The 24338-nt window shown below is 43.0% G+C and overlaps 1 long non-coding RNA gene across 3 annotated transcripts in view; it reads left to right on the plus strand.

Moving 5' to 3' along the window:
• LOC131424153 (uncharacterized) overlaps nt 1-24338 on the plus strand; it is a 48228-nt gene that overhangs the window by 9585 nt on the left and 14305 nt on the right. Inside the window, exons 3-7 of one of the 3 annotated variants that reach the window (XR_009226710.1) lie at nt 6465-6578; nt 7015-7124; nt 10953-11124; nt 16291-16414; nt 22661-22948. This is a non-coding gene — a long non-coding RNA (uncharacterized LOC131424153). Of the gene's footprint in view, nt 1-6464; nt 6579-7014; nt 7125-10952; nt 11125-16290; nt 16415-22660; nt 22949-24338 lie in introns of those variants that run through there. The other 2 variants (XR_009226709.1, XR_009226711.1) reach the window with 2 other exon arrangements.

The raw sequence follows: 24338 nt of genomic DNA on the forward strand, positions 1-24338 counted from the left end.
GGCACCTCTGAGCATGAGCAGGGTCCTGGGGGGCGTGGCCATCGGGCACTTGGCTATCCGGGCACTTGCCCATGGGGGGCGTGGTCATCAGGGGCGGGGCCTCGCCGCCATCTTTGACGCCAGTCCTCCTCCTTCAGGGTGAGAGCTGAGCTTTCTCCTCAGGACCCACAGGGCAGAGCCTGGCTCCTGGAAACTGTGGGTCGCCCCTCAGGGAGTGGATGAGACCTCTTTTCCTCACAGCTACGTCAGGTGGATGCCTGGTAAGGGGACACTGGGGGTCATGTCTCTAGGGATGCCTGGAGCTCCTTTCTCCTCAGAGCTGCCTGAGGTGGGCACCTGGTTTGGGGGCACTGTGGTCCTAGGGTCGTCTATAGCTCCCTTGTCCTCAGGGCTACCTCAGGGAGCCACCTGGGTCGGGGACAGGGTGGGTCATGTCTCCAGGGACCCCCGTAGCTCCCTTTTCCTCAGAGCTACCTCAGGGAGCCACCTGACTCGGCGTCACTGTGGGTCACTGTTAGACCAGGACACAAAGAAAAGGCCAGTGACTCCAATTAAAATCAAATTAATGCAAGCTGATCATTTCCACCGGCCGGGCTGCCTCTCCCACCCAAAACTGCGGGAAAAGACAGCCCCAGCTCCCTCGCAGCGCAGCTCCGTAGCCCAGAAAGTTCCACAAAGGGGGTTACAGATAACAACACTCGGGCAGCAGAGCACAAAGGTAGTTCACATTGTGCTGGCCCCGACATCAGAATTTATGAAGGTCATTAGAGCCTCAGAGAGGGGCGTGATCTGGCCAGGGAAGGCCAGGGTTTATGGGGGTCACTACAGTTTCAGAGAGGGCTGCTGTATGGTCAGAGAGCCAGGCAGGGGGGGTTCAAGGCGCGGGCAGCCATTCCAAGCAGGTTCAGAATTTGCACTGATTTATAGTGAAGCTGAAATTAGCTTTTCATGGCTTTGTGGCAAGATGGCTCCCAATTTTAAGAGGGAATCAGGCTGGGTATAATGTCATGTCTCTAGGGACCCCTGGAGCTCCCTTATTTTCAGAACTGCCTGAGGGTGATGCCTGGCTTGGGGGCACTGTGGGTCATGTCTCTAGGGATGCCTGGAGCTCTCTTGTTCTGAGTTTCCTGAGGGAGATGCACTAGAAGCTTCTGGAATGACCCGCAGCAGGTGTGGGCAATGTGGTATTGGTGAGGAGAGAGCCCCACCTTGGGACTGAGGGCTGAGGAGAGCCTGGCTGTGGGCCCTGCTCCTTCACTATTTCATTCAGGGTGGCTCTGCAGCAGGCCTTAGGTTGTGACCCTCATCGTCTTTTTGAAAATAATTTACATTAGGTATATATTGTCATAATTTGAAGCAAAATTTAGCTGTAGTTGGACCTAATACCTTTATTTAATTTGTTTATTTTTATGTGGTGCTGAGGATTGAACCCAGTGCCTTGCACGTGCTTGGGAGTGCTCTACCACTGAGCCCCAGCCCCTCATCATCTCCATACAGTTACCCCAGGTTTTTGCTGGAGAGCCTGGGTGGGATGAAGGGGGAATGGTGAATGAGGGTTCTAAGCCCAGGAGAGACTCCATTACTTGTGTTCCTTATTGCTTATTTTTTAAGATATTATTTTAGCTGTCCATGGATTGTGTTTTATTTATTGATACTGAGAATCAAACCCAGTGCTTCACACATCCCAGGCAAGTGCTCTGCCACTAAGCCACAACCCCAGCCCTCCTTATTGTTTGAATGGTTCTTTTTTTGCAGTGTCAAAGTAGTAGAAAAGAATACGGAAATATGGAAAAGCACATGTGTTAACAGCCCGCTACTTTATTTCAGTTTAGTATGTTATTTGTAACAAATTTATTTATTAAAAATGTATTTCAGGGCTGGGGCTGAAGCCTCCTGCTAGAGTGCTTGCCTAGCATGTGTGAGGCCCTGGGTTTGATCCTTAGCACCACATGTAAATAAATAAGATACAGGTGTTTGTTTTATCTACACCTAAAAATATTAAGAAAGTTTATTCCATGTACTAAACTCATGAACCACATTTCATGGAACTAAACTCATGAAACTAAACTCATAAATCACATTCTTATTTGGTTGAGAAAATTCCAGTTTAATTGTCAGTATATGTACATTTTACCTCTTTAGAAAATTTCTGTAAATATTTTTTTTAGTTGTAGTTAGACACAATACCTTTATTTATTTATTTTTATGTGGTGCTGAGGATCAAACCCAGGGCATCACATGTGCTCGGTGAGTGCTCTACCACTGAGCCACAACCCCAGCCCTGGTGCATTTTACTTATCCATAATAGTGGGGTCCATTTTGATGTATGCAGACATGCATGGAGTATAATTTGTTCAGTTTCACCCCAGTATTTCCATGTTCCCTTTCCACCTCCTTCCTCCTGCTCCCCTTTCTCTAGTGGTCTTCCTTGTATTTATTTATTGTTTTGTTAAACTGGTGGTTTATAGATAGACATGAAGGGGGGATTCACTGTGGTGTAGTCGTATATGTACTTAGATCGTTTGGTCACTTTCATTCTGTAGTTCCTCCCTTTTCCCATCCCTCCTCTCTCCCCCTACATCCCCTTCTATTCCACTGACCTCCTTTCTATCTTTATGGGATTTCCCTGTTTTATATTTCCTTATTTATCTGTAGCTTCTGCGTATAAGATAAAGCATTTGACCTTGGCTTTCTGAGTCTGGATTATTTCAATTAGCATGATGTTCTCCAGTTCCATTCATTTACCAGCAGATGCAGTAATTTCATTCTCCTTTATGGCCAAGTAAAACTCTGTGGTGTGTATATGCCATGCTTTCTTTATCTGCTCATCTGTTGACCGACACCTGGGGTGGTTTCATAGCTTGGCTACTGAGAATTGTGCTGGCTTGAACGTTGATATGGCTGTATTACTATAGCATGCTGATTTTTGTTATTGTAGATAAATACCAAAACAAAACAGAAAAAAAGGTGGGAGGGACAGCTGGATCATGTGATGGCTTTATTTCTAGTTTCTTGAGGAATCTCTGTACTGCTATCCATAGTGGTTGGTTGCACTCGTCAGCACAAACAAAGGTGAGTGTACCTTTCTCCATATCCTCACCAGAGTTTTTTTAGTTTTTGTATTCCTGATGTTTGCCCTTCCAACTGGAGATGAAATCTTTTTTTTTTTAAATTTTTTAAAAGAGCATCATTTTTTTTAGAGAGAGAGAGAGAGAGAGAGAGAGAGAGAGAGAGAGAGAGAGAATTTTTTAATATTTATTTTTTAGTTTTCGGCGGACACAACATCTTTGTTTGTATGTGGTGCTGAGGATTGAACCCTGGCTGCACGCATGCCAGGCGAGCGCGCTACCGCTTGAGCCACATCCCCAGCCCTGAGATGAAATCTTAATGTCGATGTGATTTGCATTTCTCTGATTGCCAGGGATGTTGAACATTTTTTTTCCATGTTTTTGGCCATTTGTTTTTCACCTTTTGAGAAATGTCTGCTTAGTTCTTTCACCCATTTTTGTATTGAGCTATTCATTTTTCTGTTGTTACATGTTTTGAGTTATTTATATTTCTGGATATGAATCCCTTGTTGGAAAAGTAGATGGAAAAGACTTTCTCCCAGTCTGATGGGCTCTCTTCATGATCCTATTTCCCTTACTGGGCAGAGCATTTTAATTTGAAGGCATCCCACTTATTGAGTCTTGGTTTTATTTTTTGAACTTTATGTGTCTTGTTGAGGAAGTCAGTGCCTGCCCTGCACCAATATGTTGGAGAGTCAGGTGTCTATGAGCCCAATCTAGCTTTTCTACTGGTTTACATCTTCATTTTAGAAATCATTTATCTTGAATTGATTGATCTATAATAAATAGCATCTTACATTTTAGGTTTCAAGTGCCCTACAGCTTCTGCCAAAATAATTCATTGTCCATGAATGTGATAATGCATTTAAATGATGATAAAGATGAATATAGAATAAAAGGAACTTGGCTTTATAATAACAGTGTATCCCTCTTCTTAAAAATATATATATTTAGACTGGGATTTGAACTCAGGACTTCATGTATCCTATGCAAGTGTTCTACCACCTATAAGTGAGCAACATCCTCACTTTTCTTTTTGAGACAGGATCTTGCTAAATTTCCGAGTAGCCTCAAATTTAGAATGTTCATTTCTCAGTCTCCCTAAGTAGCTGGGATTATTATGGTGTATACTACTATACCCAGGTCCTCTCCTCTTTCAGTAGAATACCTGATACTTCCATGCACTTTATGGTGGCTGGGTCAGAGCAGGCAGGGGTGGTGGATGGCCAGGGACTTCTGCCCAGGATTCAGTGAAGCTGCTGGGGCCTACTGTACCAGGTGGAGGGTGGTGGGTGAGGCAGACTATTGCTGCCTCCACCCAGCTCAGGTCAGTTTCCCTGAGGTGGGTTGTTGGGATGGAAGGCTAGAGAACTAGGGGCTCTGAGCGAGTGACCACCAAGGCCACTATTCCTCACCATCTGTTGTCCCTCCTGTTGGCTTTGGCCCTCCTCTAGACCCCTCTTGCAGGCCCTGCCTTCCTTCTCCTGACCCCACCCCATCCTCCAGACCACACCCTCCATAGACTCTGCCTAGACCCCTCCCCCAAGGCCCCCATGTCTCTTCTCCAGATCCCTGCCCTGTCCAGACTGTGGCCCTCCTCCACACCCTACCCTGTTTCCAGGCCCTGCCTCTCTCAGCCACAGCTCAGGGCACTGTTTGACAGTACATTTGCAGTGGGGCACAAAGTAGCCTGTTGAATAAACATTGACATTCTACATTGGCCGAAATATCTTGACTATATCAGGCTTTGATGGCACATAAACTGAATTTAGGAAAGTCACCTTTTTTCTCTAGATCATAAACGTTTGAAATAAAATCAGAATCTGTGAAAGGTCAGGTAACAATCAGCTGTGAGCCCTAATGATCCCAGGGTCTTTTCCAGTGGGAGATCTCCAAGCAGCAGTTCCAACTTTGCTATGCTAATAGATTGATTGAGTTTTCTTATTTTAGTTGTTTTGCAATGTCTGTATTTACTAGAAAATGTCCCATGTCCACCACGTTTCCAGTTGTTTTTAATTTCTTCTCTTTTTAGTTTTCTACAGAATTCTTTTTTTTAATGAGAGAGAGAGAGAGAGAGAGAGAGAGAGAGAGAGAGAGTGTTTTAATATTTATTTTTTAGTTTTCGGTGGATACAACATCTTTGTTTGCATGTGGTGCTGAGGATCCAACCTGGGCCGCACGCATGCCAGGCGAGTGCGCTACCGCTTGAGCCACATCCCCAGCCCGTCTACAGAATTCTTAATCCTATGAAATTCTGCTGTTTTTCCTCAGCAATATTTTTAAAATATGCTTTTTGCTTTCTTGGTTTTTCATTGAGAGACTTGTTTGAAAATTCTCATGATAATCTTAAATGATTTTAATTATTTTCTGCTTATTGAGATGTCTTTGCATACTGGGTATGCAGGTCAGTGACAGAGCACTTGCCTAGCAATTGAGAGGTCTTGGGTTCCATCCCAGCAACCCCCCCCACACATATATATTTTTATATATACACACACACACACACAATGTCATTTGGCAGAACTCAAGCATCAGAGGTATCCAGAGATATGTTTAAAAACATTATGTGTGTGTGTGTGTATATATATATATATATCACAATATCTTTTCCAGATTTCGATGAAAATTTTCTAAGAAAGCATTTCAATGTCAAGTATTATATTGCATGATTCTTTTTTTAAACCTTTATTTTATTTATTTTTATGTGCTTTTCAGGATCTAAGTCAGGGCCTCACACATGCTAGGTGAGTGCTCTACCACTGAGCACAACCCCAGTCCCCTGCATGATTCTTAAAACCACTGTAGATGAAGTTTCCTTAGGACTCAAGTCATTACAATGTGTAAGAGACAAGTCAATAGCTGAGATTTTTAATTAAGAAATATTTTTACTAAAAATAAATTTTTTAAGTAGACATTTTTTTTTCTACTTTTCAATTTAGAAAGCATATCACTATGTCTTATTAAAGTTCTACATTTGTTTATTTATTTTTATGTGGTCCTGAGAATTGAAGACAGTGCCTCACACATGCTAGGCAAGTGCTCTACCACTGAGCCACAAACCCCAGCCCAACCCTCCTCCTCTTTAAGACCCTGCCTTTTCTCCAGACCCCACCCATCTTCCAGGCCCCCTCCTCCTCCTGACTTTCCCTCCCCCTCCTTCAGACTCTTCCCCTGCTAGTCTAGGATGAGCAGCTCCCTGGCTGCTGTGCTAATTGGCAGTATATTTGTAATGGTGCACAAATAATGACCATTGTATAAACACTGACATCCTGCATTGGATGAATTATCTTGACTATATCAGGATTTGATATACCATAAAATAAAGTTAGAAAAGTCACCTTTCAAAAAAAAAAAAAAAAAGAAAAGTCACCTTTCTCTCTCTCTTTTTGTCTATAGATAATGAACATTTGAAATAAAGTCAGAATTTGTTAAAGGGCAAATGACAGCCAGCCTTGAGCCCTGATGATCCCAGGATCCCATCCAGTGGGAGAACTCTAAATTCAGTCCAAGGTTCTGTATGCTAATTGATTCATTTATTTTTCTTATTTTAGAGTTATTTTTCTATGTAATTCATCATTGCCTCCAGTTCGGTGCAGTAGATTTTTCCTATTCAATTTTTTAATTAATATTCTTTCAGTTTTCTACAGAATTTTTAAAAATTTTTTTTAGTTGTCAGTGGATCTTTTTATTTTATTTATTTATATGTGGTGCTGAGGATTCAACCCAGGGCCTAACACCTGCCAGGCAAACACTCTGTCTTTGCGCCACAACTCTAGCCCTCTATAGAATTTTTAATTCTGTGAACTTCTATTTTTTTTAAGGAATATTTAAAAAATTACTTTTACCTTACTTTGTGTTTGATTGAGAGAATTGTTTTGTTTGAGAGAATTGTCTTGTTTGGAAGTGCTCATAATCAAATGATTTTAATTAATTTCCATTTATTAAGGTATCTTTGGAGACTGGATGTGCAGCTCAGTGGCAGAGCACTTACCTGGCATGTGAGAGCCCATGGAGTCCATCCCAGAAGATGTCTTTGACAGGACTCAAGCATGAGAGGTATGGTTTAAAAAGATCATGTATTGTGGCTGGGGTTGTGGCTCAGTAGTAGACATTCACCTACCACATGGGAGGACCTGGGTTTGATCCTCGGCACCACATAAAAATAAGAAAATAAAACAAAGGTATTGTGTCCAACTACAACTAAAAATAAATAAAATTTTTTAAAAAAGATCATGTATTTACACATATACCACAGTGCCTCTTCCAAATTCATATGAAATTATTCTAAGAAAATTTCAAATCAGTTTTAAAAGAGAAGAGGGATGATGATATTTTTAATGTTAACTTAACTGTTGATATTTTATGATATTTAACACCACTATAGATGAAATCTCCTGGGGTGCAAATCATTACAAAATGTAAGAGACAAGTCAGTAGCTGCTTTTTTTGTAATTCAGATACATTTACTAAAAATAACCTTTTTTAAAAAAACAGATATTTTCTTCTTGTCAAATTTAGAAAGCATTTCCATATGTCCTATTAAAGTTCTACATTCATCAGAAAGTTCTCTTATTCCTTGAACAAAGGGATGGGCCTTCTAATGAGCATGATACTTTATGTTGTCAGGAATTCTTGTGGGAGAACTCTTTAAGAATTTTGCCTCTTATATTCAAAATATCATTTAAAAATGTATCACTTTGCTTTTGATTTCATAAATTTGTCTTTCTTTTGAAATTATGTATTTATTAGTATTTAATAATTTTAATGTATTTATTAGTATTTAGGGTTATTTCATGTGGGAAATGCCATGATTACATTTTATCCTAGTGTTGTGTCCCTATGTGCTTATAAGGTGGCTTTCAGAATGCAGTTGAGTATCTGTCTCATATTTGTTGGATTCATTAGAAAAGTATATGCACTTTTGATCATATTCAAATGGTCACATTCGAATTATTAGAAGCAGAAATCAGACATGTTAGTATTGTGAGCTGAACAAAGTGCAGGTTTACTTTAATCATTTTGAGTAGGTTGACATAATGGCTTCTGTCCTGTTCTGTACCTGCCATAGTTGTCTGTTATGAGATGTTTCACCTCGAGAATTTTTTTTTTGGCACTGGGGATTAAACCCAGGGCCTTGGATGTGCTATGCAAGCCCTGAGCTACATATGTCCCCAGTCCTTGTTACAATTTCATTTTGAGACAGGGTCTAGCTGGATTGCTAATATCAGCCTCAAATTTGTGATCCTTCTGCTTTATCCTCCCAAATAGCTGAGATGAGAGGCATGTGTCAAAGTGCCTGGCTTGTCCCGGAGGATTTTGATGTCAGTAATTACATGTTTCCAATGTGTTAATAATTTCCTAAGCTAGATTATGTTCATTTTTCTTATCAACAGTCAATAAAGCCTTTTTGTTATTTTGATGGTATGCTTAATGTGAACATGCTTTATGATGTGACACCACTGTTCTTGATGGTCTAGCTATGCAATACACTATAAGGAGAGTATTTTGATTCTGAGAGTCTCAAGTGTTTTAGGCCCAACATGTTTTCTTAAGAGGAATGATTATTCATTTTCTATTATATTATACAAATAAGACACAAATTCTTTGTTTTTCCTTTTGTGGTTCTGGGGGTTGGTCCTAGGACCTCCTGCATGCTAGGAAACTTTCTATCACTGAGCTACATCCCCAGCCCCATAGATCCTTTAGTTGTCATGAGCTTCATGATGAGCTAGTGACAGTAAAATTACTTAGAATTTCAACTAGATTTAGACTCATGCAAGAGTTTGGGCATCCATAGCTCCTTGTGATTTCTAAAAGGTAGAGTGTTTTCCCACAACACAGCAGCATCTAATATCACTCCTGGACTGAGTTGACACCTCTGCTTCTCTTGGCTCACCACTTCCTGCAGAGGTCTTGGAGGAAATGACTATTTCTTTGACTATTTGTCCCAGTGACAAATATTTGATTATATTGCTGCTAAAAGATATGCATAGAAATAAAATAGAGACAAGGATCCTTTGGGATAAGTGATTCAGTCACAGTGAGTCAATTTGTATTAGGACAATTTTTTTTTAATAAAGTCGCTCTTTAGGGAAAGTTAAACCATGAGTTGAAATAGAATCTCTAAAATGTCATTTTTACCCCCTGTAGTGATCAAGTTTTAAGAAGACAAACAGAACCTAGTGACATGATAAAAATATAATAAGTTATCATATGTTATTACTTCAACATGAAATATGTAAAAGAGCCACATACTTTGAATTTTATATTAGTTTGAACTATTTGATTTTTGTGTTATAAATGTTCCTAATAAAATACAGAACTAGCTAAGAATTTCAGTTACCAGTAATTAACTGTATGAATAATTAACCAAGTAGGTGTTTGAGGAAATATAACCATGTCCTAAGGTTTTACTTTAGAGTAGTTTAATCTTTTTTTTTTTTTTTTTTTTTGTGTGTGTGTGTGTGTGGGTGTACTGGGGATTGAATCCAGGGGCACTTAATCACCAAGCCACATCCCCAGCCCTTTTTTGTATTTTATTTAGAGGCAGGGTCTCAAAAGAGTTCCTGTGGCTGCTCATCATCCTCATGGTTGATACTACACTTTAGTAAAGACCTTAGCAGCTTAATAGTTGTGCAGTGCACCTTGGGGTCTTAGTTTGTGCTTTCTTCATGACAGGTGATACTAAGAGACATTTCTATGCTTCTTTGCCATCTTGTATCTTTCTTGTGCATTGTCTGTTCAGATCTTTACCCATTATGTTGGGTTATTGTTGAGTGTCTTACTATATTTTGTACACAAGTTTGTTTTAGACATATACTTTCCAAAGTTTCCCCCAGTCTTTGACTTGTCTTGTCATCACTTTAATAAGTTTGTTTTTTACAGAGCAGTTTAATAGAGTCCACATTATCAGGTTTTTCTTTCATGGATTTGTTGTTGTTATTGTTTGTTTGTTTTGTAGCAGGGATTGAACCCAGGGGTGCTTAACCACTGAGCCACATCCCCAGCTTTCATGGATTTTTTTTGGGGGGCTGTATTCACAAAATATGTGGTCATGCACATCTTCTAGAGTTTTACAGTTTCCCATTTTAAATGCAAGTGTAGAGAGTATTTTGATAGGTTCTGGTGTCCATATGTGTGGCTTCTTGAAGTGTGTCCTTTTGCAGTCAGTGCTGTCTAGTCTAGGTTTAAAAATAGCTTGTTGGGAATTTCTGGAATGCACTGAATCTTCAGGTCAGGTTTGAGATAATTTCATCTTAATTATATTGAGACATGAACAAAGTATATCTGCATTTATTTATATTTCATTTGATTTCTTTCTAAACACTTCAAGATTTTCTGAAAGAATGATTGTATTTTAAGACTTACATGAAAGTACTTCAGATTTGGGGTCTCTATTTTAAATATTAATGTTTTAAAATTTTTCTTATTCCAGTTTATAAATTTCACTGTTTCCTCTACATGATTGCTAAATTCAATGAAATTTTGTCTATGGGCCATGTATTTTGCTGCTTGCTATCTCCATCCATTCTGATCAAGATATAGGATGGTAGGCTCTATTTCTTTTTGATTTCTAAAATCATGACCTGGAATAGTCAGAAGTATGAATTTTAGAGCTTCACTGTGCCTAGCACAAGGGGGTGCAGCTCTGAACAGTGAACACCCAGAATCCTGCACTGTCTACAGTGGCCAGCAGGGGGCACTCAGAATAACTTTCTCTGATCAATTACTTTTGGGGGCTGTGTTCTGTGCCCTAATCAAACTTCCTTCTGGGGACCCACCTGAGAGATGCCTGCCACATCTAGGGACTCCTAGGGGCTCTATCTAAGGTGTAGACCAGTGTTTTTTTTTTTTTTTTTTTTTTAATCCTGGGGACACATCTAGAAAGATACCATGGCCTGGGAATGCCTGGTGGATATATCTATGGTGAGGACCAGAACTTCCTTCTCCTTGGCACCTACCCATGGAGACTCCACTGTGGATTCAGGATGACTGAGGTCCATGTGAGGAAAACATGAGGAAGAAGCTTCCTGTGCACTGCCTGGTGTGCTGAGAAGTAAGTTCTGCCATGTTCTTTACTTTCTCAGGTAATATTTTAGCAGAATTTATTTTACAACAGTATTTATTTTTTTAATATTTATTTTTTAGTTTTTGGTCGGCACAACATCTTTATTTATTTTTATGTGGTGCTGAGGATCAAACCCAGCGCCCCCCCGCATGCCAGGCGAGCACGCTACCACTTGAGCCACATCCCCAGCCCCACCACCACAACAGTATTTCTTACTGAGGCTTTGGCTGCTCATTATCATGGTATATCAATGTATTTTGTGTGGCTTGAGTGTCTAAGGACACAAATGCCCCCTCAAGGTGGTGCTGGGAGGGCCCAGTGCCTGGAGTCTCACTGGGGCCTGAGGGTAAGGGCTCATGAAAATGCAGTAAGAAGCTCTCAGGAGCCTCTAGGCTGAGAGATGTAAGGATTATGATGGATTGCACTACTTTGAATCCTGGGTAACTACAGAATCATCATTGTAGTTACCAGAGCCTTCTGAAGTCAAATGACAAACTGTACTACCCATAATTCTTAGGGACCTTCAGCTTGCAGAGACCTCTGCAGAGAGGGCTGTACTGACAAAAAAATCAAACTATGCTACCAATTACTTTTGGGTGCCTGCTTTGCTCAAGAGCCTCTGCGGTGAGAATTGCAAGGGCAGAATACCAGACTTCAATGCTCAGAACTTCTGGGGATGCCTACATACCCTGACCCTGTAAGTCCCAGAGGTTTCTGTGGTGACAGTTGTATTGTTACAGCACACTACCTAGAATCTCTAGGGTACCAGGGAAAGCATGGGGTCTTCAGCTCCTGTGATCCTCAGCAGGACTGTGCAGGCAAACCCTAGACTGCATTATCCAGAACCATCAGGGACTGCAGCTCCCAGAATCCTCTGTGGTGAGTGGGCAAACTGTTGAACTGCATTACTCACAATCCTAAGGGGGAATTTGAGTTTCAGAATTTTCTGCAGTGAGTAGGAAAAAGACAGGACTACATTACCCACAAATCTCAGTGTCAGCAGTTCTCAGAATCCTCTGTTGTGAGGACTGTTGGACTGAGAGCTTAACTACAGTATCCAGAATCCTTGGTGAGGTGTGTTTCCCAGGTGAGTATGCAGCCTGCAACTCCCAGAGGCCTCCCAAGTGAGAGCTGTGCATTATGCAGGTCAGACTACACTACCTACAATTCCTGGGGACACACTGGTGAATGTGCTGCCTGCAATTCCAGGAGGCTTCCACAGTGAGGTCTTCAGTACCAAGGCAAGCCTGTGGCCTTCAGTTCTCATGGCCCTTGCAGTAGGGGCATGTAGGCAAAACACTGGACTACCTTATCCAGAATCCTCAGGGGGTATCACAGTTCCCAGGATCTGCAATAGTGAGGGCTACAGGGTAGGGAGCTGAACTATACTACCTAGAATTCTTGGAGATGCCCGGTGTCCATGTGGCCTGGAACTCTCAGAGGCTTCCACAGTGAGGGCTATGGAGGCAGAAGGTAAGACTATGCTACCAGAATCCCTGAGGGGCATGCAGCTCCCAGGCACCTACCTTTTGAGTTCTGCCAGGGCAAGGTTTGTATTGCACTACACAGACTCCCAGGGGTGTCTAGGCAGGCTTGTGCTACACAGATCCCAGACCTTTGATGGTGAAGTCCACTTAGGTAGGATGGACTGCACAACCCAGAATAATCAATGGCCCACAGCTCTCAGAGACCTCTGCGGTCAGGGCTGACTGAGTAGAACTGACTACAATACTCAGAATTCCTGAGGGCTCTGAGCTCTATGTAGTCACTGTACAGTTGAACATAGCACCAGGCTATAATACCCATGATCGTTGGGGGCTTGCAGCTCCCAGAATCCCCTTGGCAGAACACCAGACTACACTGTCCAGAATCCCTAGGGATGCCTGAATGACTGTGTAGCCTACAATTTCTAGAGACCTCTGCTGGGGGTGGGGGCTGCATTGTAGAAGACTAGATTACACTGCCCAGAATCCTGGGTGGGTGTATGAGGGTTAAAGTGCTACTTGAAGCCCCCATAGGCTTCTGGAGGGAGGGCTAAATGGTCAGAATGCCAGGCTACACTGTGCAGAATCACTAGGGGTTCCTGAGTAGCCTGCAGCTCACAGAGACCTCTGCAGCTGGGCTGCATTGTAGAATACAAGACTGCACTACCCAGAATCCTGGGGGTATGCGGGTAAATGAGCTACTTGCAACCCCTAGGCTTCTGGGGTGAGGGCTGCATCGGTAGAACACCAGAGTCCACTGCCAGGGTCCTCCAGGGTGGCTGGGCCAGCACATGGCACACAACTTTCATGGTCCTGAAGGGCAAAGACTGTGTGAGCAGAGCACCAGACTACACTGTCTAGAATCCCTGAGAACCCTGAATCTGTGTAGCTTGCAGCTCCCAGAGGCATCTATGGTGAGAGATGGACAGGCAGGACAGACTGAATGACCTAGAATGCTCTCAGAGGCTACTGGGAATTTGGTTTGAGCTCAGGTTCTTCTACCCTCCTACAGTGGTCATCCTGGGCTGGGAATTAACAGATTTTCTTAAAATTCCTGATTCTAAAATGGGGCAGACCCTGGCTAAGTCACTCTGTCCAAAGACTACATGTCCCAGAAGCCTTTGAGGTGGTCTCTGCCCTTGGGCGCCTGAGTGAGGGTCTAGACTCCCTGTGGAAGCCTCCCTCTGTGCCTCTGCCCACCTGGCTCAGGCTGCTGCAGCCCTTGGCCTGGTGGAGTGCAGGGAGGGGTCTCCTGGACTCCATTTCTCCTCTCCTGAGATTCCACTCCTCATGGTGCCACAGCCAGACCTAGTTACAGCAGTGGGAACGGATTTTATTCAGTAACTGCTGAGGGTGGAAGAAGGTGGTGACATTCACCAGGGAGCCAGGAGAGGCGCCGCCTTTGAGCAGTGAGCAGCTGGTGCACGTGGCCAAAGGGGCGTGGTCAAGAAGGGGCAGGGCCCCGCCGCCATCTTTAATGCTGCCTCCCTGAGAGTGAGGAGAGCTGGCTTCCCACTCAGGACCAACCCGGGAGAGCCCCAGCTCACTGGAGTGTTGGGTCACTCCACAGAGAGGGGCAGAGCTCCCTTCTCAGAGCAGATTGAGAGAGAGACACCCAGGTTGGGGACCATCGTGGGTCATGCCTCCAGGGACTCCCGGAGCTCCCTTCTCCTTAGAGCAGCCTCAGCAGACTTTTGGCTTAGAGACTTCGTGAGTCATGGCTCTAGGAATGCCTGGGGTTCCTTTGTCTTCAGATCAGCCTGAGGGGGATGCCTGTCTTGGGGACCCTCGTGTGGCATGTTTCTAGGGTTTCCAGGGTTTCCTGAGGGAGATCCCAGGGTTGGGGACCCTCACAGGTCATGTCTCTAGGGACGCCGGGGGTTCCCTTTTCTTCAGAGTTATCTGAGGAAGACTCCTGGTCTGGGGAGCCTTGTGGGTCGTGTCTCTAGGGACACCTGGGGTTCCGTTCTCCTCAGAATAGCCTGAGGGAGATGCCTGGTGTGGGGCAGCCCTATTTTGTATTATAGAGACAGGGTTTCACTGAGTTGCTTCATGCCTTGCTTTTGCTGAAGCTGGTTTTGAACTCAAGATCCTTCTGCCTCAGCCTTCTGAGCCGCTTAGGTTTAAATATATTACTTCTAACAAAGCCAGAATTTATTAAAAATACATCCCCTGTATTTTTAATAATGAACCACATTTTTATTCTTTAACCTTTGCTTAGTTTTGTTTAAAAATTTTTTTTTTAGTTGTAGAAGGGCACAATACATTTATTTTATTTATTTTTATGTGGTGCTGAGATCAAACCCAGTGCATCACACATGCTAGGCAAGCACTCTACCACTGAGCTACCACAGCCACACATTTTTCTTTTGGTGCAGAGTTTAATTAGCATGAAGCCACCCCTCCAGGACCCTCTTGCTAAGGCCTCCCCCTCCAGACCCTGCCTCTTCTCCAGACCCCACCCATATTCTTTGGCCCTGCCTTGCCTCCTGAACCACCTTCCCCCTCCTTCCTACACTGTCTCTCCTCTATGTCCTACTCATGTTCTAGGGCCTGTCCCTCCCTCAGGTCCCATCCTTCTGCCAAGCCCTGCCTCCTTGTGACTCATTCTCCCCCTCCTTCAGACCCTGTCCCTCCTCCAGATCTTTCCCTTCTTCCTGTCCTGCTCCTCCTGCAGACCTCACCTTCCTCTCTCTCTCTCTTTTTAAATTTTTGTTTTGCACTTGGACACAATGCCTTTATTTTGTTTATTTACTTTTATGTGGTGCTAAGGTTTGAACCCAGTGCCTCACACATGCTAGGCAAGCGCTCTACCACAGAGCCATAACCCCAGCCCAACCCTCCTCCTCTTTAAGACCCTGCCTCTTCTCCAGACCCCACCCATCTTCCAGGCCCCCTCCTCCTCCTGACCTTCCCTCCCCCTCCTCCAGACTCTGCCTCTGCTGCTGTGCTAATTGGCAGTATATTTGTAATGATGCACAAATAACCTCCCTTGTGTAAACACTGACATCCTGCATTGGATGAATTATCTTGACTGTATCAGAATTCGATATACCATAAAATAACTTTAGAAAAGTGACCTTTCTCTCTTTTTATTTTCTCTATCAATCATGAACATTTGAAATAAAGTCAGAATTTGTTAAAGGGCAGATGACAGTCAGCCTTGAGCCCTGATGATCCCAGGATCCCTTCCAGTGGGAGAACTCTAAGTACCAGTCCAAGGTTCTGTATGCTAATTGATTCATTTTCTCATTTTAGAGTTATTTTGTAATGTAATTCCCCATGGCCTCCAGGTCTCCAGTTCTGTGCAGTAGGTTTTTCCAATTCAATTTTTGATTAATATTCTTTCAGTTTTCTACAGAATTTTTAAAATATTTTTTTAGTTGTCAGTGGATGTTTTTATTTTATTTATTTATTTTGTTTATTTATATGTGGTGCTGAGGATTGAACCCAGGGCCTAACACCTGCCAGGCAAACGCTCTGCCTTTGCACCAAAACTCTAGCTCTTTATAGAATTTTTAATTCTGTGAACTTTTATTTTTTATAAGGAATATTTTAAAAATTACTTTTAGCTTACTTTGTTTTTGATTGAGAGAATTGTTTTGTTTGAGAGAATTGTCTTGTTTGGAAGTGCTCATAATCAAATTATTTTAATTAATTTCCTATTAAGGTATCTTTGGAGACTGGATGTGCAGCTCAGTGGCAGAGCACTTGTGTGGCATGTGAGAGGCCATGGAGTCCATCCCAGCACCACACATACAGAAGATGTCTTTGACAGGACTCAAGCATGAGAGGTATGGTTTAAAAAGATCATGTATTGTGGCTGGGGTTGTGGCTCAGTAGTAGACATTCACCTACCACATGGGAGGACCTGGGTTCGATCCTCGGCACCACATAAAAATAAGTAAATAAAACAAAGGTATTGTGTCCAACTACAACTAAAAATAAAAATTTTTTAAAAAGGTCATGGATTTCCACATACATATATATACCACAGTGCCTCTTCCAAATTCATATGAAATTATTCTAAGAAAATTTCAAATCAGTTTTAAAAGAGAAGAGGGATGATGATATTTTTAATGTCAACTATTGATATTTCATGATATTTAAAACCACTATAGATGAAATTTCCTGAGATGAAAATCATTACAAAATGTAAGAGACAAGTCAGTAGATGTGTTTTTTTTTTTTTTGTAATTCAGATATATTTACTAAAAATAAGCTTTTTTTAAAAAAAGATATTTTTTCTTTTTCTTTAAAATTTAGAAAGCATTTCCATATGTCCTATTAAAGTTCTACATTCATCAGAAAGTTCTCTTATTCCTTGCAAACAAAGGGATGGGCCTTCTAATGAGCATGATACTTTATGTTGTCAGGAATTCTTGTGGGAGAACTCTTTAAGTGTTTTTGCCTTAGTTCAAAATATTATTTAAAAATGTATCAACTTGCTTTTGATTTCAGAAATTTGACTTTCTTTGAAATTATGTATTTATTAGTAGTTAAAGTTATTTCATGTGGGAAATGCCATGATTACATTTTATCCTAATGTTATCCTAATATTGTGTTAATAATTTCCTAAGCTAGATTATGTTCATTTTTCTTATCAACAGTCATTAAAGCCTTTTTTGTTGTTTTGATGGTAAGCTTAATGTGAACATGCTTTATGATGTGACACCACTGTTCATGATGGTCTAGGTATGCAATACACTATAAGGAGAGTATTTTGATTTTGAGAGTCTCAAGTGTTTTAGGCCCAACATGTTTTCTTAAGAGGAATGATTATTCATTTTCTATTTGATTACACAAATAAGACACAAATTCTTTTTTTTCCTTTTGTGCTTCTGGGGGTTTGTCCTAGGGCCTCCTGCTTGCTAGGAAATCTTTCTACCACTGAGCTACATCCCCAGCCCCATAGATCCTTTAGTTGTCATGAGCTTCATTATGAGCATCCATAGCTCCTTGTGATTTCTAAAAGGTAGAGTGTTTTCCCACAACACAGCAGCATGTAAAATCACTCCTGGACTGAGTTGACACCTCTGCTTCTCTTGGATCACAACTTCCTGCAGAGGTCTTGGAGGAGATGACTATTTCTTTGACTATTTGTCCCAGTGACAAATATTAGATTATATTGCTGCTAAAATGTATGCGTAGAAATAAAATAGAGACAAGGATTCTTTGGGATAAGTGATTCAGTCACAGTGAGTCAATTTGTATTAAGACAATTTTTTTTTTAATAAAGTCGCTCTTTAGAGAAAGTTAAACCATGAGTTGAAATAAAATCTCTAAAATGTCATTTTTTTCCCCCTGTAGTGATCATATTTTAAGAAGGAAAACCTAGAACTTAGTGACAGCATAAAAATATAAGTTATCATATGTTATTACTTCAACATGAAATATGTAAAAGAGGCACATACTTTGAATTTTTTAAAAGTTTTTTTTAGTTGTAGCTGGACACAATGCCTTCATTTTCATTTATTTATTTTTATGTGGTGCTGAGCCTCAAACCTAGCACACTACCTAGAATCTCTAGGGTACCAGGGAATGCATGGGGTCTTCAGCTCCTGTGATCCTCAGCAGGACTGTGCAGGCAAACCCTAGACTGCATTATCCAGAACCATCAGGGACTGCAGCTTCCAGAATCCTCTGTGGTGAGTGGGCAAACTATTGAACTGCATTACTCACAATCCTAAGGGGGAATTTGAGTTTCAGAATTTTCTGCAGTGAGTAGGAAAAAGACAGGACTATATTACCCACAAATCTCGGTGTCAGTAGCTCTCAGGATCCTCTGTTGTGAGGACTGTTGGACTGAGAGCTTAACTACAGTATCCAGAATCCTTGGTGAGGTGTGTTTCCCAGGTGAGTATGCAGCCTGCAACTCCCAGAGGCCTCCCAAGTGAGAGCTGTGCATTATGCAGGTCAGACTACACTACCTACAATTCCTGGGGACACACTGGTGAGTGTGCTCTGCCTGCAATTCCAGGAGGCTTCCACAGTGAGGTCTTCAGTACGAAGGCAAGCATGTGGCCTTCAGTTCTCATGGCCCTTGCAGTAAGGGCATGTAGGCAAAACACTGGACTACCTTTATCCAGAATCCTCAGGGGAGAATCACAGTTCTAGGATCTGCAATAGTGAGGGCTACAGGGTAGGGAGCTGAACTACACTACCTAGAATTCTTGGAGGTGCCCGTGTCCATGTGTCCTGGAACTCTCAGAGGCTTCCACACTGAGGGCTATGGAGGCAGAAGACAGGACTATGCTACCCAGAATCCCTGGGGGCCTACAGCTCCCAGACACCTACCTTTTGAGTACTGCTGGGCAAGGTTTGTATTGCACTACACAGACTCCCAGGGGTGTCTAGGCAGGCTTGTGCTACACAGATCCCAGACCTTTGATGGTGAAGTCCACTTAGGTAGGATGGACTGCCCAACCCAGAATAATCAATGGCCTACAGCTCTCAGAGACCTCTGCGGTCAGGGCTGACTGAGTAGAACTGACTACAATACTCAGAATTCCTGGATGCTCCAAGCTCTAAGTAGTCACTGTACAGTTGAACATAGCACCAGGCTATAATACCCATGATCCTTGGGGGCTTGCAGCTCCCAGAATCCACTGTAGTGATGCTGCATGGGCAGAACATCAGACTACACTGTCCAGAATCCCTAGGGGTGCCTGAATGATTTTGTAGCCTGCAATTTCTGGAGAGTTCTGCGGGGGAGGGGGGGCTGCATTGTAGAAGGCTGGTTTATACTGCCCAGAATCCTGGGTGGGTGTATGAGGGTGAATGTGCTACTTGAAGTCTCCATAGGCTTATGGAGTGAGGGCTGAATGGGTAGAATGCCAGACTACACTGTTCAGAATCACTAGGGGTGCCTGAGTAGCCTGCAGCTCACAGAGACCTCTGTAGCTGGGCTGCATTGTAGAATATGAAACTGCACTACCCATAATCCTGGCACTATGAGAGTAAATGTGCTACTTGCAACCCCTAGGCTTTTGGGGTGAGGGCTGCATGGGTAGAACACCAGAGTCCACTTCCAGGGTCCTCCAGGGTTCATGGACCAGCACATGGCAAACAGCTTCCATGGTCCTGAAGGGCAAAGACAGTGTGGGTAGAGCACCAGACTACACTGTCCAGAATCCCTGAGAAGCCCATCTGTGTAGCTTGCAGTTCCCAGAGGCATCCATGGTGAGAGCTGTATAGGCAGGACAGACTGAATGACCTGGAATGCTCCCAGAGGCTACTGGGCATTTGGTCTGAGCTCAGGTTCTTCGACCCTCCTACAGTGGTCATCGTGGGCTGGGAATTAACAGACTTTCTTAAAATCCCTGATTCTAAAATGGGGCAGACCCTGGCTAAGTCACTGTCTCAAAGACTACATGTCCCAGAAGCCTTTGAGGTGGTCTCTGCCGTTGGGCACTTGAGTGAGGGTCTAGACTCCCTGTGGAAGCCTCCCTCTGTGCCTCTGCCCACCTGGCTCAGGCTGCTGCAGCCCTTGGCCTGGTGGAGTGCAGGGAGGGGGTCTCCTGGACTCCATTTCTCTTCTCCTGAGATTCCACTACTCATGGTGCCACAGCCAGACCTAGTTACAGCAGTGGGAACGGATTTTATTCAGTAACTGCTGAGGGTAGAAGAAGGCACTGACGTTCACCAGGGAGCTGGGAGAGGCCCCGCCTCTGAGCTGTGAGCAGCTTGGGGCTGGAGCACCTGCACGTGGCCAAAGGGGCATGGTCAAGAAGGGGCAGGGCCTTGCCTCCATCTTTAATGCTGCCTCCCTGAGAGTGAGGAGAGCTGGCTTCCCACTCAGGACCAACCCGGGAGAGCCCCAGTTCACTGGAGTGTTGGGTCACTCCACAGAGAGGGGCAGAGCTCCCTTCTCAGAGCAGATTGAGAGAGAGACACCCAGGTTGGGGACCCTCGTGTGTCATGCCTCCAGGGACTCCTGGAGCTTCCTTCTCCTCAGAGAAGCCTCAGCGGACTCTTGGCTTAGAGACTTCGTGAGTCATGGCTCTAGGAATGCCTGGGGTTTCTTTGTCCTCAGAGCATCCTAAGGGGGACACCTGTCTTGGGGACCCTCGTGTGGCATGTTTCTAGGGTTTCCTGAGGGAGATACCAGGGTTGGGAACCCTCACAGGTCATGTCTCTAAGTAGGCCTGGGGTTCCCTTCTCCTCAGAGCGGTCTGGAGGAGACGCCAGTGTAGGGACTCTCTTGGGTCACGTCTCTAGTGACGCCCTGGGTTCCTTTCTCTTCAGAGTTGTCTGAGGAAGACTCCTGGTGTGGGGAGCCTTGTGGGTCGTGTCTCTAGGGACACCCGGTGTTCCGTTCTCCTCAGAGCAGCCTGAGGGAGATGCCTGGTGTGGGGTAGCTCTATTTTGTATTATAGAGACAGGGTTTCACTGAGTTGCTTCTTGCCTTGCTTTTGTTGAGACTGGTTTTGAACTCAAGATCCTTCTGCCTCAGCCTTCTGAGCCACTTAGGTTTAAATATATTACTTCTAACAAAGCCAGAATTTATTAAAAATACATCTCCTGTATTTTTAATAATGAACCACATTTTTTCTTTAATCTTTGCTTAGTTTTGTCCAAAAATTTTTTTTTTTAGTTGTAGAAGGGCACAATACATTTATTTTATTTATTTTTATGTGGTGCTGAGATCAAACCCAGTGCCTCACACATGCTAGGCAAGCACTCTACCACTGAGCTACCACTGCCACACATTTTTATTTTGGTGGAGAGTTTAATTAGCATGAAGACACCCCTCCAGGACCCTCTTGCTAAGGGACCCTCGTGGGTCCTGCCTCTTCTCCAGACCCCACCCATATTCTTTGGCCCTGCCTGTCCTCCTGAACCACCTTCCCCCTCCTTCCTACCCTGCGTCTCTACATCCTACTCATGTTCTAGGGCCTGTCCCTCCCTCAGGTCTCACCCATCTGCCAGGCCCTGCCCCCTTGTAGCTCATTATCCCTCTCCTTCAGACCGTTTCTCCTCCAGATTTTTCCCTTCTTCCTGTCCTGCCCCTCCTCCAGACCTCACCCTCCTCCTCTTTTTAATTTTTTTTTAATTGCACGTGGACACAATGCCTTTATTTTGTTTATTTATTTTTATGTGGTGCTAATGTTTGAACCCAGTGCCTCACACATGCTAGGCAAGCCCTCTACCACGGAGCCATAACTCCAGCCCCATCATCTTCCTCTTTAAGACCCTGCCTCTTCTCCAGACCCCACCCATCTTCCAGGCCCCCTCCTCCTCCTGACATTCCCTCCACCTCCTCCAGACTCTCTGTTCCTTCTAGTCTAGGATGAGCAGCTCCCTGGCTGCTGTGCTAATTGGCAGTATATTCGTAATGGTGCACAAATAACGTCCGTTGTGTAAACACTGACATCCTGCATTGGATGAATTATCTTGACTGAATCAGAATGCGATATACCATAAAATAACTTTAGAAATGTCACTTTTCTCTTTTTTAATTTTCTCTGTAGATCATGAACATTTGAAATAAAATCAGAATTTGTTAAAGGGCAGATGACAGTCAGCCTTGAGCCCTGATGATCCCAGGGTCCCATCCAGTGGGGGAACTCTAAGTAGCAGTCCAAGGTTTTGTATGCTAATTGTTTCATTTTCTTATTTCAGAGTTATTTTGTTATGTAATTCCCCATGGCCTCCAGGTCTCCAGTTCTGTGCAGTAGGTGTTTCTAATTCAATTTTTGATTAATATTTTTTCAGTTTTCTATAGAAATTTTAAAATATTTTTTTTAGTTGTCAGTGGATCTTTTTATTTTATTTATTTATTTTGTTTATTTATATGTGGTGCTGAGGATTGAACCCAGGGCCTGACACATGCCAGGCAAATGCTCTGCCTTTGCACCACATTCTAGCCCTTTATAGAATTTTTAATTCTGTGGACTTCTATTTTTTTATAAGGAATATTTTAAAAATTACTTTTACCTTACTTTGTTTTTGATTGAGAGAATTTGCTTGCTTGAGAGAATTGTATTGTTTGGAAATGCTCATAATCAAATGATTTTAATTAATTTCCACTTATTAAGGTATCTTTGGAGACTGGATGTGCAGCTCAGTAGCAGAGCATTTGCCTGGCATGTGGGAGGCCATAGAGTCCATCCCAGCACCACACACACAGAAGATGTCTTTGACAGGACTCAAGCATGAGAGGCATGCTTTAAAAAGATCATGTATTGGGGCTGGGGTTGTGGCTCAGTGGTAGAGCACTCACCTAGAACATGCGAGGACCTGGGTTCGATCCTCGGCACCACAAAAAAATAAGTAAATAAAACAAAGGTATTGTGTCCAACTACAACTAAAAATATTTTTTTTTTTTTTAAAAAAGGTCATGTATTTCCACATATATACATATACCACAGTGCCTCTTCCAAATTCATATGAAATTATTCTAAGAAAATTTCAAATCAATTTTAAAAGAGAAGAGGGATGATATTTTTAATGTCAACTATTGATATTTCATAATATTTAAAACCACTATAGATGAAATTTCCTGAGATGCAAATCATTACAAAATGTAAGAGACAAGTCAGTAGCTGCTTTTTTGCAATTCAGATACATTTATTAAAAATAAGCTTTTTTTAAAAAAGATATTTTTCTTCTTTAAAATTTAGAAAGCATGTCCATATGTCCTATTAAAGTTCTACATTCATCAGAAAGTTCTCTTATTCCTTGCATACAAAGGGATGGGCCTTCTAATGAGCACAATACTTTATGTTGTTAGGAGTTCTTGTGGGAGAACTCTTTGTTTTGCCTCTGTTCAAAATATCATTTAAAAATGTGTCAGTTTGCTTTTGATTTCAGAAATTTGACTTTCTTTTGAAATTATGTATTTATTATTATTTAGAGTTATTATATGTGGGAAATGCCATGATTACATTTTATCCTAATGTTATCCTAATGTTGTGTCGCGACACCTTGCCCGCAAGGAAGACGCAACTCAGGAATCTTCTTTCAGCAGTTTATTCAGGCCCTTGATATTTCTTCTTCTCTCTCTCGGATGCCCCTCCCAGCCTTAATAAAGCATCCCAAGCCCCAATGCAAAGCTGCCGCGTGGAGCTTTCTCACAGGGTGGTGAAAAATCATGTGCCAACTTTCCCAGATAAGAAGTTGTTTGTCACAGACCACAGTGGAGCCAGCGTCATCTTGTAATGGCGACCATAGTCTGCAGAAACGGCAGAAGCGGCTCACCACAGTTCCCCCTTTTCTGTTTTCTTAAAACAATACAGGCGAGAGTAGAGGTCCTATCCCACTGTGCAGAAGTGGCTGCATAGTATGACTCAGTCCTAAGGAGGCGCCTTCCCCAGACCTGAGGCCATATCAGCCGACGCCTTTTTTCGTGGGGCGGGGCGTGGACGCATCTAACCCGCATGCAATAGGACATGCTCTCCTTGAGGTCCACGTCAAGGATCACTCAAGTGCAGTGCCTTGCCTCGCATCCTGTATCGTGACGATGGTGGACGAAGGGGGATAGCTGAGGCTGAACTGTGGCTGTTTATAAGGACAAACAAGTTGACAGCACCCTGAAAGAAAGGCACGAACTTCAAGGCGATAGAAAAGTACTAGTGTGGAAACCCATCTGCGTGCAATGGCAGTAAGACCGGCAGAGTGCAAGGGCTTTCCAACACTAAGAGAATAACAAGGAAAGTCATGTCGATCCCAGTGCAATGTTATAATAACTTGGGGTGTAACGACCATGACAAAGGT

Source organism: Marmota monax, unplaced genomic scaffold (assembly GCF_021218885.2).
Source record: "Marmota monax isolate L192 unplaced genomic scaffold, Marmota_monax_Labrador192_F-V1.1 WCK01_AAM20220418_F8-fsc00168, whole genome shotgun sequence".
Classification (NCBI taxonomy): domain Eukaryota; kingdom Metazoa; phylum Chordata; class Mammalia; order Rodentia; family Sciuridae; genus Marmota; species Marmota monax.